This window comes from Pan troglodytes, chromosome 4 (genome assembly GCF_028858775.2).
Source record: "Pan troglodytes isolate AG18354 chromosome 4, NHGRI_mPanTro3-v2.0_pri, whole genome shotgun sequence".
NCBI lineage: Eukaryota > Metazoa > Chordata > Mammalia > Primates > Hominidae > Pan > Pan troglodytes.
Window position 1 is genome coordinate 147,163,168 of NC_072402.2, and position 18,535 is coordinate 147,181,702.

Consider the following 18,535-nt stretch of genomic DNA (forward strand, 5'->3'; position numbering starts at 1 on the left):
ACAGAGCCTAGGGCCCAGGCTCTTCCCAGATGGAGGAGCTGTACCTCCTTTTACTTACAGGGAGGGGTGGACCAGACCCTCCTGGAGTAGTGGGTGAGGAGGCATGGCACTGGCAGGGGGAGAGAGTGCCCTCTTGTGGCCTTCCCTGAAAGGACACGTTTCCTTGCTTACAAAGACTTTCCATGATTAATGTTATCAGGGACTATTACCTAACACGTTTCTGTAGGATTTTGCATTTCAAAATGAACTTTCAATTAATTTTCTTTAAGACAGGGTCTCACTCTGTCACCCAGGCTGGAGTGCAGTGACACAGTCACGGCTCACTGCAGCCTCCACACCCTGGGCTTAAGCAATCCTTCCACTTCAGCCTCCCAAACAGCTAGGACTACAGGCACCACCACACCCAGCTAATTTTTTAAGTATTTTATAGAGATGGGGTTTCACTATGCTGCCCAGGCTGGTCTCAAACTCCTGGGCAATCAAGCAATCCTCCCACCTCGACCTCCCAAAGTGCTGGGATTGCAGGTGTGAGCCACCAAACCCAGCACAAAATGCACTTTCCATCCCATGACCTCATTTGATCCTTGCTATGAGAGGCATATTGTCATTATGCTTTTACAAGAGCCAGAGAGGTCAGACAATACTTGTTATTAAGATAATAATGGCCAGGTGCGGCGGCTCACACCTCTAATTCCAACACTTTGAGAGGTCGAGGCGGTGGATCACTTGAGCCCAGTAGTTCGAGACCAGCTTGGGCAAAACGGCAAAACCCTGTCTGTACAAAAAAATGCAAAAATTAGCAGAGTGTGGTGGTGTGCACCTGTGGTCCCAGCTACTCTAGAGGCTGAGGCAGGAAGACTGCTTGAGCCTGGGAGATGGAGGCTGCAGTGAGCTGTGATCACACCACTGCACTCCAGCCTGGCCAACAGAATGAGACCCTGTCTCAAAAAATAATAATAATAATAACAAAAGTAACTATAATTTGTTGGGCCCTTAACTCTGTGCCCAGCTCTGTTAATTTATTTTACACATATTATCTCATTTGTGATATCAACCTATGAGGTGGCTATTCCGGTCCTTATAGAACAACAAACAACCTGTGAGGTATATATTCTGGTCCTTATAGATGGAGGACAAGTTCAAAGTGTTAGAAACATGCCCAGGGCCCCCTAACTGGTAAGTAGCTACATCAGGAAGCAAACCCGGGGTGCCACCTTCCATACCAGCTTGGTAAGAGCAGTGTTCAATCTGGTCCTCCAGCCTATGGGAGATCCCCCAGCTGCCTCTGGCCAGGAAGAAGGCCCTGGGAGATGTCACCCACCAGAATTGACTCAGGGTTCCCAACAAGGATCCCAAGATGCCATTGGCCTTGGAACCAGCAGCCCCTCTGGAGGCACCATCTTCCTCCTCCTTCTGTGCCCTGAAGAAGTTGGCTCAGGAGAGAGACTTTTTTTCTGCTTCAGAAAGAAAGGTTCCCAAGGCTCCCTGAGAGCTGCCTCTCTGAGAAGGGGACAGCAGGAAGGGCACTCTGAAATGGCTGCAGGGTATGGCTCAATGGCCCACACAAAGGAGGTGAAATAGGATGCCGTGGTCCTGAATAACACATGCACACACAAAATGCTGCCCGCTATTTGAGAGCTATTTTAGAGAAAACCTAAGCACTCTTTCTTTAGTGTATGTCACGGTTTCCATAAAGTACTTGGCCTTCAGTATTCGTTTATGTATTTGACAAATGTTTATGGAAGGCTTGCTATGTTCCAGGCACCATTTCCAGCACCCAGGATGGAGGGGTGAACAAAACAGATTCCAGTTCAATTTACAGTCTAGAGCAGGGTACGGGGAACAGGAACAAACAAAGAGACAGATGTATTTATAGTATTAGGTAGAAGGAAAAATACATAATACATCATCAAGACAATTTTATATTGGCATACATTCGGTGAAATGCAGGAATTCACACTTTGTAAACAGGGTGGTATGATAAGAAGAGCCAAAAACAAAGGAGCTATTTTAAATTGGGAGTTCAGGGAGGACTTCTCGGGGGAGATGAAATTTCAGTAGGAATTACAGGAAGACAGTGGGGACTGAAGGGTCTGGGGGGTCCAGGCAGGAGCAAGGATGGCACCAAGACCTGGCAGAAGGAGGGTGGGATTGGCCGGGTGCAGTGGCTCACACCTGTAATTCCAGCACTTTGGGAGGCTAAGGCAAGCAGATCACCTGAGGTCAGGAGTGTGAGACCAGCCTGGCCAACATGGTGAAACCCCATCTCTACTAAAAATACAAAAATTAGCAGGGCGTGGTGGCGGGAGCCTGTAATCCCAGCTACTTGGGAGGCTGAGGCAGGAGAATTGCTTGAACCCAGGAGGCAGAGGTTGCAGTGAGCCGAGATTACGCCACTGCACTCCAGCCTGGGTAACAGAGTGAGACTCCGTCTCAAAAAAAAAAAAGAAGAAGAAGAAAAAGGGTGGGATCTTCATGCAGGAGGACAGTGGGGCTGGAGCCTAGAGGACAAGAGGAGACCATAGGATGGGGTCAGAGGGGCACAGAGGCCAGGTTGAGTGGAGCCGCGTAGCCCACTTGAGGAGTTTGGATCTCATCTAAGTGCGTGACTGACAGCGTCTGATACACATTTTAAAAGATCACTCCTGGCCAGGCACGGTGGCTCACACCCGTAATCCCAACACTTTGGGAGGCTGAGGCAGGTGGATCACTTGATATCAGGAGTTTAAGACCAACAAGGCAAAACCCCGTCTCTACTAAAAATACAAAAATTAGCCAGGCAGGGTGGCACACGCCTGTAATCTCAGCTACTCGGGAGGTTGCAGTGAGTCAAGATTGTTCCACTGCACTCCAGCCTGGGCAACAGAACAAGACTCTGTCTCAAAAAAAAATTAAATTAAATTAAATTAAATTAAAAGATCACTCCTAAACGGGGCAGGGAGGGAAAGCAAATGTATTCCTCTTGTATACTTTTTTATATCTATATAAAGAAACCCAGGAAAAATACAAAAGGACCTAATAAAAGTGTTTACCTATGAAAGCAAACTTCTCAATACCCACTCTTGCATCATTTTGACATCTTAACCGTATGTAGATATCATCTGTATTCCTGTCTTGTGGCTGCCATAACAAACTGTCACAAACTGGGTGGCTTCAGACAATAGCGATTTATTCTCTCACATTTCCAGAGGCCAGAAGTTCAAATCCGGGCATGGGCAGGGCCACATTTCCTCCCAAGGCTGTGGGGAGCTTCTGTTCCCTGTCTCTTCCATGTTCTGGGGCGCCACACATTTCTTGGTGCATCGAGGACATTGCTCCAATCTCTGTCTGTGTGGTTACAGGGCCTCCTCCCCTTCTCTCTGGTTTTTTTTTTTTTTTTTTTTTTTTGAGACAGATTCTGGCTCTATCGCCCAGGCTGGAGTGCAGTGGTGCAATCTCAGATCACTCCAACCTTCACCTCCTGGGTTCAAGCAATTCTCATGCCTCAGCCACCTGAGTAGCTGGGATTACAGGCACACCACCATGCCCAACTAACTTTTATATTTTTTTGTAGAGACAAAGTCCTGCCATGTTGCCTCGGCTGGTCTCACACTCCTGGGCTCAAGCAAAGCACCCCAGAATGTTGGGATTACAGGCGTGAGCCACCACACCTGGCCCCTTCTCTCTGTCAAATCTTCCCCGTGTGACTCTGATTAGGACACTTGTCAGTGAATTTAGGACCCACTCAAATATTCCAGGATGATCTCTTCGTCTCAAGATTCTTAATTACATCTGCAAAGATCCTTTTTTCCAAACAAGGTCGCAGTCCCATAGATCCTAGGAATCCAGCTTTGGACATATCTTTTGGGATGCCACCATTCAACCCATCATGCTACCTACTCAAAAAGACCGAAGGAAACTGAAACATTTGTTCTAGCTGTGGGGTGGGGAATGAACTATAGGGTGGTGGGATGGAGGTGGAGTGGGCACGTGTGGGAGGAAAGGTCAAGAGAAAGTGATCTGTGGGAGGGAAAAGTCAGAACGTAGCATTCCTCACCCCTCCCCTGTCTGGTTTAAGCAAATGGCACATTTTGGTGCCTCAGCTGTGGCTGGGGAGATTGGAGGACAAAGGGGGTTTGCAGGAGGTGGGGATTGGGAAGGGAGGGAAGTTTTAGAAGTTTCAAAATGTTTCAAGTAGGTAGTTGGAAGTCCGCATGGCAAGGGAGGGGGAATGGAAGCCTCAGATGACTGAGCAGCCCAGGCTACAGAAGCCCCATCATCTCCCTCCTTAGAGAGCTCAGCATCTGGGGATGCAGCCGCCTGGCAGAGTTGGCCATGATTCAGCTTGTGAAATCCAGGTTTCTCCCAGCCTACATTTGCACAACCAATTCTGTGAATTTAAATGCAAGACTTCTCATCTCCAATGTAAATTTCAGGATCCCTATGACTAATCTTTCCCCGTAATTCTGCCTCCAAACCAAGCAGGAGTGTATGCATAGTATGATCCCATTTTTGCAGGAGGAAAAGACTCTTTGTGTGGGCCTATAACAATAGCTAATCCTGGCTGAGCCAGACATTATGCTGAGCTCAGCATACTTTATCTCATTTCATTTTCTCAGCCACACTCTAAACAAGGTGGAATTCTCATCTTCCGAGGAAGAAAATGAGACTCAGAGAGGTCACTCGCCCAAACTAGTGACCTACTGGGAGTTGTACCCTAGCGTCTTGGCCTTTGTGTCTATAATCATTAACGCCTCCCCCCACCTTTACGCCCACTTGTAGATACAAATGCATATAAAACATTCAAGCATATACCTGCAAAGCTGTTAACAGTGGTTAGTTCTGAGATGGTGGTGGGAGGCTACCCATTACACAGTTCTGCCTCACTTTAAATTATCTTCAAAGGGCTGGGCACAGTGGCTCAGGTCTGTAATCCTAGGACTTTGGGAGGCCAAGGTGGGCAGATCACCTGAGGTCAGGAGTTCGAGACCAGCTTGGCCAACATGGCAAAACCCCTTGTCTACTAAAAATACAAAAATTAGCTGGGTATGGCAACGCACACCTGTAATCCCAGCTACTTTGGAGGCTGAGGCAGAAGAATCACTTGAACCCAGGAGATGGAGGTTGCAGTGAGCTGAGATCGTGCCACTGCACTCCAGTCTGGGCAACAGAGTGAGACTCCATCTCAAAATAAATAAATAAATAAATAAATAAAATAAAATAAAATAATCTTCAAGGAATCTGCTTCTCTAATTAGTAAATAGACATCTGTTCATCCAGAGAAAAATCTGGAAGAACATACACCAAAATGTCAACTGTGGTTCCATCTGGGGAGCATAAGCATGGGAAACGAGCTACCTTCCACACTGTATATTTTGATGTTGTTTGAACTTTATACAATGAGCATGTGCCACTTTTGTAAGCAGAAAAAGTAATTAAGACCTTTTTTTTTTTAACGTAAAAGGAAGAATAAAGAGGAGGGTGACTCAGCAGCTGGCAACAGAGGCCCTACCTTCGTTCCTGTGCTCCTTTCCACCTCTCTCCACCCACATGCACACACCCTAACTGGAAAAACCTGGGCTCCTGCCGGCTGCGTCTGTCCTTCCCATCTCTCCTCCTAGTGGTTGAACTGGGCCACCGCTAATCCCAGGGCAATAATATCTCCCCCTCACCTTTATTAGTGGCTTGTGGTTTATGGGATGCCTGCAGTGCCAGCTCATGTTTAATCCTCCCCATGATGCTGTGAGGTAGCTATTCTCATGCCCATTCTACAGACATGGAAACTGAGGCTCAGCAAAGCTAAGCTCCCTGCCAGAGGTCACATAGCATGTCTGCGATTGTGCCTGGGCCCAAATTCCCAGGCCAGGCTTCTTGAATGCTGCATCAGTTCAAGCTCATTTCAGGAACCTGAGGTTTGCTGCCTAAAATCGGCCTGTTGGATCTTGTTCAGCCACATGAAACAGCAGATGTGCGCCTGTTCTCTGAAGAGCCCATCCCTGCAGCCTCAGGCACTCAGCCCTTCCCTGCACTGCCTTGGCCCTGGGGCTGAGCCTGAGAGAGAGGAATGGAAGGGCGCTTTGGGTCCTGACAGAGAAGGGTGGGTAAAAGAGAGACAAAAGGGGGGCAGACCCCTAGCATACACACAGGTGGGCACAGGCAGGCAAACCCTACAGTCTAGGAAAGTGGGTAGGGGCCAGGCAAGGTGGCTTACGCCTGTAATCCCAGCACTTTAGGCCGAGGTGGGAGGATCACCTGAGGTCAGGAGTTTGAGACCAGCCCAGCTAACATGGTGAAACCCTGTCTTTACTAAAAATACAAAAATTAGCCAGATGTAGTGGCAAGCACCTGTATTCCCAGCTACTTGGGAGGCTGAGGCAAGAGAATTGCTTGAACCCAGCAGGCAGAGGTTGCAGTGAGCCGAGACCATGCCACTGCACTCCAGCCTGGGCAACAAGAGTGAAACTCCATCTCAAAAAAAAAAAAAAAAAAAAAAAAGTGGGTATGGGCTGGATCAGAATCCTGGATATGGCTTTAATCAAATCACTTAGTATCTGTGGGCCTCAGTTCCCTCATCTGGAAAATGGGCATTACAGTAGCACCACCTTATAGAGCAGTTCCAAGGACTCAGTGGGGAATCCTTAGAGGGCATTTAGCACAATACCTGGACATAATGCCTGCTGAATAAGTGCTGCTTCTTGTTATTAACAAGACTGAATTGATCTGATTGAAGCAGCTCCCTTTGGTTTCAGCGAACATTTACTGAGTGCCTACTATGTGCAGGCCTGGGGTAAGCCCTGGGGATATTGTGATAAAGTAGATGGAGCTCTGCTCTCACACAGCTCCCAAGTGATCAAGGGAGGCCAACCCAGAAAGAGGCAGACCATTCCTGGAGGCCACCAGGGTGGAGGGGTCCATGTGAGGTGAGACCTTGAATGCCAGACTAAGCTATCTGAACCTTCTCCTGTTGGCCTGGGAGCCACGGAAGGTCTTAGAGCAGGGGTCGCTGACCAAGTCATCTCATGTAGAAGTGGGATCTCGGTCCCTGCGGCCCACTGGCTTCCTGAGCCATCGTTGAGGACGGTGTGGTGGGAGAAGGGGAAGCTTAAGAGGGTCAGGCACTGGGCCTGTGAGGCCAGGATGGGGGCGTCTTGGCTCAGACAGGGTTGAAGGTGGACTCGGGGAGGCCACACAGAGAGGTTAGGGAGGGGATTCGGTCCTGGAGTCAGTAGCAGGGGAAGAATCCATTTAAACTCAACCAAGGGCAGGGCTAACGAGCTTATCTGGGGGTGCGGCTGATCACTGCAGGGGCGTCTCAGGTGATTTTGTTTTCTTTCTGCGTATCTGTGTCTTCCGTTTTTCTACATGGAGTGACCAGAAGAGATGAGGCCAGCTATTGTTTGGGAGCCCCGGGATGAGACTCAAGGGGTCGCATCTCAGCGCAGGGCACGGAGGAGCTCCTGTGCAGCTGGAGGAAGGAAGCAGGACTCACTGGCAAGTTCTGGGATCCAGGGAGAGAGGCTTGGACATGCCGGGGCTGCGGCTTTGGGCAACGCCAGCCTCTATGAACCTTGACATCCTCCTCTGTTGGGGGATAATGATGGCGTGGCAGAGGGGGTAAGCCCAGAGGAGGATCTGGGGCACCCCCCTACCCTCCGGCTCCCGGGCGTGTCTGCGTCCGTGTCATCTTCCGCCCAGGCGTGGGCCAACTCAGCACAATCTGGCAGGCGAGCCTGGGCACCGGCTGAGGGAGGCTGGGTTCCAGCCCCTCGCTGCCCAGCCTGACCTAGTTGCCCCAACAGGAGGGCCTCCAATTTCTCCTGGGGCAGCCCAGTCACCTGGGAAATTCTGCTCATAGCAAGCAGGAAAAGGCCAGGACTCACGCCCCAATGATGCCACAGCTGAGCAAGCCCTGGGGACCCGGAGGGCCTGGTTCCAGTCCCACCTGTGGAACAAACTCAAAGTTCCCTTCTCTGGGGCTCAGTTTCCCCTCTGATTACCACCTCAACCAACCCGTGTGTTCATTTTCCCTTTGTGGGGGCATCTACCAAGTGTCAGACCTGCAATAAGCGTCAAGCATCAGTGAACCCCTATCCTGAGCCTTGGGAAGCACCCAGCCTGGCTCGTCTGCAGCCCTGTGCCCACGCACAAAACTAGAAGCTGCTCTGCAGGGCCAGTGGGCTTGGCTTCCCTCTGCATCCGCAAGGCGGCAGGTGCCCAGAAGAGGGCAGCAGAGAGCGCGTCTCCAGCCTCCCAGGCTGAATCCCAGTGAAAGGGAGCCTGTGACCTTGGCAGTCGTGGAAGGCCAAGGCTTGGGGATTTTTCAGCCTCACTGTTGTCAGGACAACGTTTCAGGAGTACCTCTGGCACATTAGTATTCTCTTTGTCCTGGACCCCTGGGCGGCCGACACCCCCGCACTCTGCAGTCCCAGAGCATCCTGCCCTGACACCCTGGCCTGTGCACTGCCCCCCAGGAAGAGTTGTCCTGGGGCTGCTTTCAACCAGCTGTGGCCAGCTCTGGGGAAGGGAAGGAGGGCACTGAGGACTGAGGAAGGCTGGGGAGGAGAAGCCCCATCAGCCACGGCAAGTCCCCGCCACCAGGGTCATGGGCTGGTCCTAGGAGCAGTGGGCACCCTGCAGCGCCTTCCACTAGGTAGTGAACGATACCAGTACGTTTTCTAAAGATCACCGTGGTGCCATGAGGAGGGCAGACTAGCACTCACACTCAGACACACGCTCATGTTCTCATTCTCACACATGCACACTCTCATGCACACTCATGCTAACACGTTTCACACAAATCACCCCAAACTCACACACTCAGATACACTCACACTAACTCACATGCTAACACAGACATATACACATTCATGCTGTCATACCCTTTCACACCAACACACTCATACAAACCAGAGCTCACCCATTTCCACACAGCTTGCACACTCGCGAACGCTCTCGCGCACACTTATGTATACACACAACTCACACACTCATACTCTCATACACTAACACACATTCATTTTTCACACAGCTCTTACAAGTGTTCGTGTACACACACTTACACATGTTCACACAGTCACACACACACCCCTCCATATGCTCACACACTCATGCACTCACACTCGCCTTCCTGGAGTGGGTCGGGTGCAGTCCGAGGGGGCACTGTCAGCTCCGCTCCCTCCTGCCGGGGTTCCAGGGATAATCCCAGCTCTCAGGCATCTGAAGTGCCTCCCACCCACTTCTGAAAAGGATTTCAGATGGTTTAGAAAGGCAAATCCCAATTGAAGCAGGATAATGAAAAAGAAAAACAGAGGAGGGTAGAGACGTTAAAATCTTAACCCCGGTTTCTCCTGGCCCAGGGCCTTCTAAGCCCAGAAGTACTCAGTGGTCTGTGATTTCAGAGCCCCTGCCCCAGGCCACCTTTTCCTGGCCTTCTGTCAACCGCACTTCAGCCCTTGTGGGCCTCTCTACTTGTCCCAAGGCGGGCTGTGAGAGGGCTTCTCCCCTGCCACCATGCCCACCACTGCTTGGGGGGTTAGGGCACCAGTTTCTGCTGTCCCTTCAGCTGCCTGAAAGGGGGCTGGGCTGAAGGCAGTTCAAATGACTGCCTCACAAATGGTGTTCCCCGACATCGGTCAGGCTGCCAAGCAAACGTCTTGGCTCTACCTCTGTCTTTCCTCGAGATGAACTCCCAGCAACCCAGGACCCTCCAGTGCTGAAACAGAGTTCCTTCTCTCATTGTTCCAGAGTCCTAGTCTTGATGCTCTACCCATCTGACCCTCAGTCCCAACACAGCCCAGCACGGTTTCTCAGTGAGGGCCTTATTCAGATAAGACACCCAGGGAGTGATGATATGGTTTGGATCTGTGTCCCCACCCAAATCTAACCCCCAGTGTCAGAGGTGGGGCCTGGTGGGAGGTGATTGGATCATGCACGGAGATTTCTCATGCATGGTTTAGCACTATCCCCCTTGGTGCTGTTCTCATGAGAGTAAGTGAGTTCTCACGAGATCGGGTTGTTCAAGAGTATGCAGCACCTCCCCTCTCTCTCTCTTGCTCCTGTTCCTGCCATGTAAGACGTGCTGGCTTCCCCTTCCCCTTCTGCCACGATTGTAAGTTTCCTAAGGCCTCCCCAGAAGCTGAACAGATGCCAGCACCATGCTTCCTGTACAGCCTGCAGAACCGTGAGCCAATTAAACCTCTTTTTCTTTATAAATTACCCAGTCTCAGGTATTTCTTTACAGCTATGCAAGAACCAACTAATACAGTGACACATCCTGATATTCCAAAATTGCTCAAGTGGGTGTTTCAGTCAGCTAATGCAGTAACATTTGGTTTGCTGCAACACAAACCAACCCAAAATCTAATGGCTTAAAATAGCTTTTTTTTTTTTTTTGAGACAGGGACTTGCTCTGTCACCCACGCTGGAGTGCAGTGGCACAATCACAGTTCACTGCAGCCTCAGCCTCCTGGGTTCAAGCAATCCTCCCACCTCAGACTCCCAAGTAGCTGGGATCATAGGCATGCACCACCATACCTGGCTTATTTACTTTTTGTAGAGAAAGGTCTCACTATGTTGCCTAGTCTGGCTTCAAACTCCTGGGCTCAAGCAATCCTCCCACCTCGGCCTCCCAATGTGCTGGAATTACTTGGCCTAAAATATCAATTTATTATTTCTCATGATTTCCATGTGTTAAGAATAACGCTCAAAATCCTAAGGAAATTGTGCACTCGAACAAAGGATTCTTAGCAAAGCAATTTTACTTCTGTGCAGAGGAGTGCCTTCTTGGCTAGTTGCCTTGAGATCACACTTGAACAAAGGTCACGAGAGCTTTTATTCTTGACGCAAGTCCTGCCTTTGTACCCTTTCCCCATTGGCCAGGGTCGGGTCTTACAATCTAAACTAATCTTGGTTGGCTAAACGTTGGTTTTTTTTTTTTAGATAGGGTGGGCACATAAAAGAAAGTAAAAAAGAAGGGGAAGGGGTGTCTGTAATGAGCTAGAAAGTTAGTCCTCTTTCCAAATAAGGAAAGGAACGTGAGCTGGAACGAATAGCGCCTGGTACTGAGGTGTGCCTGAGCATCTAAAAAAGGCAAAAAGGGAAAAGGGGAAAAAGGAGGAAAAGGAGTGGGGGGATACTATGAATTAAAGAATAAAAGATTGATCAGATTATTTGAAGGGAAACCTCATCATATCCCACACATGGGTTGGCTGAGCTCACCTGGGCCATTCTTCTGCTATGCATGGTGTTGGCTGGGGTTGCGATGTTTGAGATAACTTCCCTCACATGTCATGCCTTCACTATGGTGGCTGAAACATCGGTGCCTGCCCAGGCCTCAACTCTCCCGTGGCCTCATAATCTTTCCCACAGGGTAGCTGGACTTGTTTACATGGCAGCTCAGAGCTCTAAGGGAGTAAAAGCACAAGGCTCTAGGTCTCGTAAGGCCTCAGCCTGGAACTAGCACACCATCACATAAGCCGCACTCTACTGGTCAAAGCAAGTCATAAAACAAGCTATGAGTCATGATTTAAGGGGAGGGGGAATGGACTTCACCTCCCACTGGGAGACAGCACACACGCACAGGGTTGAATCATTGGCAACCATTTCACAGACACTCTGCCACGGTGTCCAAGCTCATTAGACTCCCAACATGTTGTCTATAGAAGAAGCAGAACAGCAGATATATCATCGGGCTGAGATGACTCAGCCCTTTTTTTATTTTTTGTTTTTTTTTTTTGGAGACAGAGTCTTGCTCTGTTACCCAGGCTGGAGTGCAGTGGCAGGATCTCAGCTCACTGCAGCCTCCCAGGTTCAAACAATTCTCATGCCTCAGCCTCCTGAGTAGCTGGGATTACTGGCAAGTGACACCATGTCCAGCTAATTTTTGTATTTTTAGTTAGAGAAGGAGTTTCGCCATGTTGGCCAGACTGGTCTTGAACTCCGGGCCTCAAGCAATCTACTGGCCTTGGCCTCCGAAAGTGCTAGGATTACAGGTGTGAGCTACTGCGCCCGGCCAGACTTAGTATTCTTAATCACAAAATTCTTATTTCCATTTCCTGGCAGAATTATGTTTTAGTTAATGTATTATTGGGGATAATTTCATTTGCATGTGATGGAAACTCAGTTCAAACCAGCTTATGCAAAAAAGAACATTGACTCATATACTATGAAATTCAGAAGTACGCTGGGCGCGGTGGCTCATGCCTGTAATCCCAGCACTTTGGGAGGCTGAGGTGGGTGGATCACCTGAGGTCGGGAGTTTGAGACCAGCCTGATGAACATGGAGAAACCCTGTCCCTATTAAAAATAAAAAATTAGCCGGGTGTGGTGGCACGCACCTGTAATCCCAGCTACTAGGGAGGCTGAGGCAGGAGAATCACTTGAACCCAGGAGGCAGATGTTGCAGTGAGCTGAGATGGTGCCATTGCACTCCAGCCTGGGCAACAAGAGTGAAACTCCATCTCAAAAAAAAGAAAGAAAGAAATTCAGGGGTATAACAGCTTCAGGCATGGCTGGTTCCAGGGGCCCAGTAATGTCACTGGTAATGTGTCACACTCTCCATTCTCTGCTCTGCTGTCCTGTGTATTGATTTTATTCCCTCATTCCCAGGAAAACTCTTTCTATAAGGTGCAAAAATAGCCACCAGCAACTCCAGATTTACATCTTATCAGCTTAGCACCCACACTGGAAAAGATGTGTTTCCCCTCACCCCTCCCCACCGCCCCACCAATTATGTTAGCAAAAGTCCCAGGGCTGTCTCTTAATGGCCCAAACTGAACCATGAACAAATCCAGATTCATCACCATGACTCCAGTTAGACAGGCCTGAGCATTGTGCTCACCCCCTGGAGGAGAAGAATGGATGGAGTCAGCCCCATCGGAACCACATGGACTGAAAGCTGAGGTAGGGAGGGGATGGGTTGCACAGAAGAAAAGCAGGTGATGTTACCAAAAGGAGGTGAAAGGCATAATGCTAAGAAACAAACACAACAGAGGGCCACTGCACTATCTGATGTGTCGGCAGACTAAGAAAGTCATATGAGCTCAGCTGGAGATAAGCGTTTTCCTGATTCTGAATTCCAGAATGAATCCCTTCACAGGAGCAGTTAAATCCAGGGCACTTCCTGACACAGTGAACAATAGCTTCACCTCCATTTTTGTACAAATTTGGAAACATCCTTCAAGTACCCATTTCACAACTTGCCCAGCTTTGAAAGCCAAGGACAGAACACCTTTTGCCCCAAGGGAAGGCAATTTTTCAGGTTGCTCAGCTCACATGTTCCCAGGGACAGACTTCCAAACACTGGGAAGATGCTTAGTCAGCAAGAAGAATGGAGAGGCTGCCCTTCTCTAATATCCGGCATCTCTCTGAGCTCTCCTACCCTCTCTCACCTGTCTAACAATTCCATGTCACTCAGATCCCTGCTTTGGGCCAACGGCAAGTGTTCAGACCTTGGCTATAGTGATAGAGAATTGAGAACAACAAACGCATGGACTTGACTTTTAGAATGGAAAGAGATCAAGAATATCATCTAGGGAAGAGACTGCTGATTGTCCCTCAACATCCGTTCTCCCCTTCCACAAAGATGGACTTGGTAGCTGCAACCACGGCCACCCAGAATGAAGACAACATTTCCCGTCCTCCTTTGCCACTGGCCATGGCCATGTGACTAAGTCTAGCCAATGAGATGAGAGCATCGACACCCCTGGCAGCTTCTGAGAATCTTCCTTTTCCTTTTCCACCTTTGCCCCTTCATCCTTCTGTCACTGTCCCTTCTTTCATCTTGCTCCCTGGAATGTGGATATGCTGGCCACCATTTTGGACCATGAGGATGAAGGCCACACGATAGGGAATGTGATTTGAAAGACAGGAGCCATGAGCCCCCTCCCACTCCCTTACCCCTGCAATCAGGCAGAGAAGAGCTGCCACACCAGCCCGGATCACTCATCCTCAGACTTTCATGGGAGAAAGACATAAGTAAGAAAGAAAAGTATCAATGTTATATAAGCCATGACTGTTTTGGGCTTCTGTTTCCTGCAGTCAAATCTACTCCTAATTGATGACACATTATTTCTTCTCATTTTCCCATAGCCTTCACCCTCCCATCCCCCGCCCCCAATACACACATCTTCCACCCAACGCTTGAATCCTCTCCAAACCACTGTATTAATAGAAAGAGTAACTGTACAGTTCACACAGCTAGAGTGACAGGGTGCTTGCTACCTCTCAGGTCACTTTGTCTTTGGAATAGATTTGCCAGAAAAGTGTTAGAAAATTCTGCCTCATATTCATTCATTCACTCTGCATACGAACCCAGTTCTCTCCCTCAGGAGGGCCACCCAGTCTTTCAGACAGCGCTCTGGGCTCCCAGAGCTTCTCTTCCCAGTTTCCTCAGCCTTTCCCATGGGACTTGTCTCCCTTTGGGACGTCTTTCACTCCAGTCCCTAAAGCCACATAGGGAAAAATGCCTCATGTTTGCCTCTCCCTGGCACAGGGCTGGGGCTGCAGGTTTGCAGGGAGTTTTTGATTCCATGATGCAATATGTTATATATCAGTGCAGCTCCAAGACAGTTTGGGTATGTGATAAGAATTCCTCACATTTGCACAGCAGCTTACACACTTGGAAGCGTTCTCCCACAATTCCATTTTCCGCTTGTAATATAGACTCATGGAAAATAATAATAGCAGTAATAATAATATTAATAATGTCACCTTAACAGAAGTTTAAAGGAATGCATAAAACGTAACATGAAAGTACAAATTTAAAAATAGGAGCAAAAGAATAAAAAAACAAAGATCTTAAATCAAGCTCCAGAGACCAGAAAAAATGAACAAGCAAAGGGAAGCGGGTTATAAAATATAAGCAGACTAATAGAAATCACACCTGCACACAGCGTAACTAGACACTTCACTGCCGTTTTAGTGCTTCTTCTTCCTAAGGCCCTGAAGCAAGCAGGGGGCGCTACATGATTAAATCCTCAGGATACTATCACTGATTTACAGATGGTGAAAATGACACTGGGGAGGTTAAGGGCCCTTTCTCAGGTCCCCCAGGCTGTAAATGTTGGAACCACTTCCTTGACCCCCATGCTCTCCACTCAGTCTTTGCCCCTCATTCCACTGGACGCACTGGCCTTCAGTCTGGAGCACTCTCCCCCACCCCTTTCTTGACACTGGTACCGTCTCTCCTCCACATCTCAACCCAGATGTCACCTCCCTGGCCAGCCCTTCCCTGACCCCAATCTAGAGCAGGCTCTTCCCTCTCTCATAACTGGTTCATCACGAGTCTTCTCTGGAACATGCACCCAGTTTACAATGAAGTATTTGTTCAACATGGCCCCTCTCGCTGGGGATGGGACTGCACTGTCTCATTTGCTGCTGTGTCTGCAGCACCTGGAATGGAGCCTGGCACTTCCATGTGCTGGAGCCTCCCGGCAAATGGCAGCCCATGCTCACAACTGTCGGATGACCCTGCCTTCCCAGGAGGCGTCGCTGAGGCACTGACTCCTGGGACTGAAGGAGCCTTTAGAGCCCACTTCCCCCTATCCCCTCATAATAGAAAGGGGAAACTGAGGCTGTAGCAGGCAAGGAACTTGTCAGGGCCTCACAGTGGTTAGATACAAAGCTGGTGGGGAGGGCCCCAGGTCCTGGGGCCAGGCCAAGAGCCTGACACCAATGGGTTACCCCAACTGTGTCAGGGTTTATATCCATGGAGGGGTAAAATGAGGCAAGAGGGTCCCAGAAATGTATCTTGTAAGAGGGGTTGCCTAGAACAATGGGGCCAGCTTGGGGAGGAGGTGGAGAGGCCCGCAGGCCTGGCTGGGAAGGAATCCAGCAGGGGCCTTGCTCAGTTTCCTTCCAGCACATGGGGGAAGTAAACACATTCCTTGGCTATGCAAGCGTCCCCGCCTCCAGCCACCCTCCCAGCTGTCAGAGCCTTGGGTCCCAGCCAGTGGCTAGCTGTACCATGGAGGAAAGGACCCAGAGAGAATGTATATGATTCTCCCAGGGTCACAGAGCACTGTGTGTCTCATACCCTTTGCCTGGGCACAGAGAGGAGAGAAGGACACCAGTGTCTCTCTTCCCTGCAGTCCCGGATTGGGCCAGGCAGAGGCCCAGGAAATGCGGAGTTCCAGGCGAGGCTGGGCCTCTCCGAAGATCACTATCTGGATCCCCTGCATTGGCCAGGAAAGTGAGGAGAAGGGTACTAGGGAACCCTGACAAAGCATCCAGCCCTGCCTCCCTACTGTACCAATGGGGAAACTGAGGCCCAGAAGGGCAGGGACTTGCTCCGAGCATCCCAGCAAGCTCGTAGCTAAACCAAGACTAGAGCCCAGGTCTTGTGAGCAATGGCTTCCTATGTCTCTGCTGCCTCCCAGCCCCTTCAGCCCCCTTCTATCCCCTCTTCCTTCTGCTTGGTCTGGTCCTCGCTGATGCCAATTCTTCTGCCCAGAATTCCCTCCTTGAACTTTTTCACCCAGGCAAACTTCTACTTGTACTTCAGAACAATTTTGAGCTTCCTGACTAAAGAGGTCACAGAGCCCGGGGACGGGGCGGGTCCTGCAACAGGAGCAGCTGTCCTCGGACCCCAGTGCCAGGGCTGCAATTGCAGCAGCTGTGAAAGCTGGCTGTTGGTAGCAGCCAGGAGTGATTCACAGTGAGGGGGAAGGCAGGAAGGTTTGGGTGTCACCCCTGTGTAAAAAGTCCCAGTGTCGCTGGGTGTGGTGGCTTACGCCTATAATCCCAGCACTTTGGGAGGCTGAGGCAGGTGGATCACGAGGTCAGGAGTTCAAGACCAGCCTGGCCAGGATGGTAAAACCCCATCTCTACTAAAAATACAAAAATTAGCCAGGCGTGGTGGCAGGCACCTGTAATCCCCACTACTCGGGAGGCTGAGGCAGAGAATTGTTAATCCAAGAGGCAGAGGTTGCAGTGAGTCAAGATCGTGCCACTGCACTCCAGCCTGGGTAACAGAGACTCCGTCTCAAAAAGAAAAAAAAAGTCCCAGTTTCATGAAACAGTGCCTGGACTCTGGATGGGGAGACCTGGTCCCAACCTGCCTCTCTCGTCCAGCTGTGGGACCTCTCTGGGCCTCGGTATACTGCGAGATGCCACCAAGGCTGACTTCTGGGTCTGGAATTAGAACCACAGGGTAATTTTTAACTCTTGTGCCAGCTCCAACTGACTGATAGTAGCTGTCTGGAGAGCTGTGTTGAGGAGGATTCTTGTATTGATTGACTTATCGATTGATTGATTGATTGATTTAGAGACAGGGTCTCACTGTGTCGTCCGGGCTGGAGTGCAATGGTGCGATCATAGCTCACTGTAATCTTGAACTCGGGGCCTCAAGTGATCCTCCCACCGTGACCTCCTAAAGTGCCAGGATGACAGGTGTGCACCCCTCACCTGGTCCTAAGGATTCTGAGGTAGAGAGTCTGATGTTCGATTAGTTGTACAAGGTCTCTAAGGGCCCCCCTGCCCTGAGGAATATACCCCTCCGATTCCAGTCAGCGGCTCTGAGCTAATGCAGGGCCTCTGGCCAGGCCACAGGGCTGGGCCTCACCACTCTGAGCTTCCGTGTCCCCGATACATGAAAGACCCCAGCCTCTCAGAGGAGATAAAGGACCTTCCCTGGCAATGGGCCTCTGGCTGCAGGCTGTCGCCCTCTCCCCTCTGCTTGACCCCAGATACACATTCTTTCCAGCTTGTTCCAGCCAGTGCTTTTCCTCCTGAGTTGCTGCTGCCTCTGCAGGCTAATTTGGGCCAGATCAGCACAAAACAGGCCTCAGCAGAGCACTAAGCTAAGCCACTTCCTGCCTGCCACAGGGAAGCGCTGGGGTCTGTAGAGAAAGAGGGGAGAAAGGACAAGAGGCTGAAGTCCAGTCCCTGCACTGATAAGCAGCCTTGGACACTGCCCTGTGAAGGAATTTCCTGTTTCTGCCTCCTTCTTCCTCCTGAGTGCGGCTTATGTACTCCTCCAGCGCCACAGTGTCTGGTTAGGGACAAGGCTGCCCTTTGTAGGTCAGAGAGCTGGGTTTGCGTCAGCTTGCTGTGTGACGTTGGGCTGGCCTGTGCCTTAGTTTTCTCATCTGTAAAGTGGGATAAATTAACAGCACTAAATTCATTCTGATCAAGTGATGACTAAGGGATTTGTGGGGAATAGTGTCCCCTAAAAACTTAACGTCCATCAGAACCTGTGAATGTGACCTCATTTGGAAACAGAGTTTTGTAGATGTAATCCAATTAAAATTAGTTCATACTGGATTAGGGTGGGCCCTAAATCCAATGTGACTGGTGTCCTTACAAAAAGAGGGAAATTTGGTTGGATGTGGTGGTTCATGCTTGTAATCCCAACACTTTGGGAAGCCGAGGACGGTGGATGGCTTGAGCCCAGGAGTTCAAGACTAGCCTGAGCAACGTAGAGAGACCCCATCTCAATAAAAAAAAATAATAAATTAAAAACATAAAAGCCGAGGGAAATTTGGACACAGAGACAAAACACAAATATACACAAAGAGAATTCCATGTAAAGATAGACTGAGATTGAGATAGGCAGAGA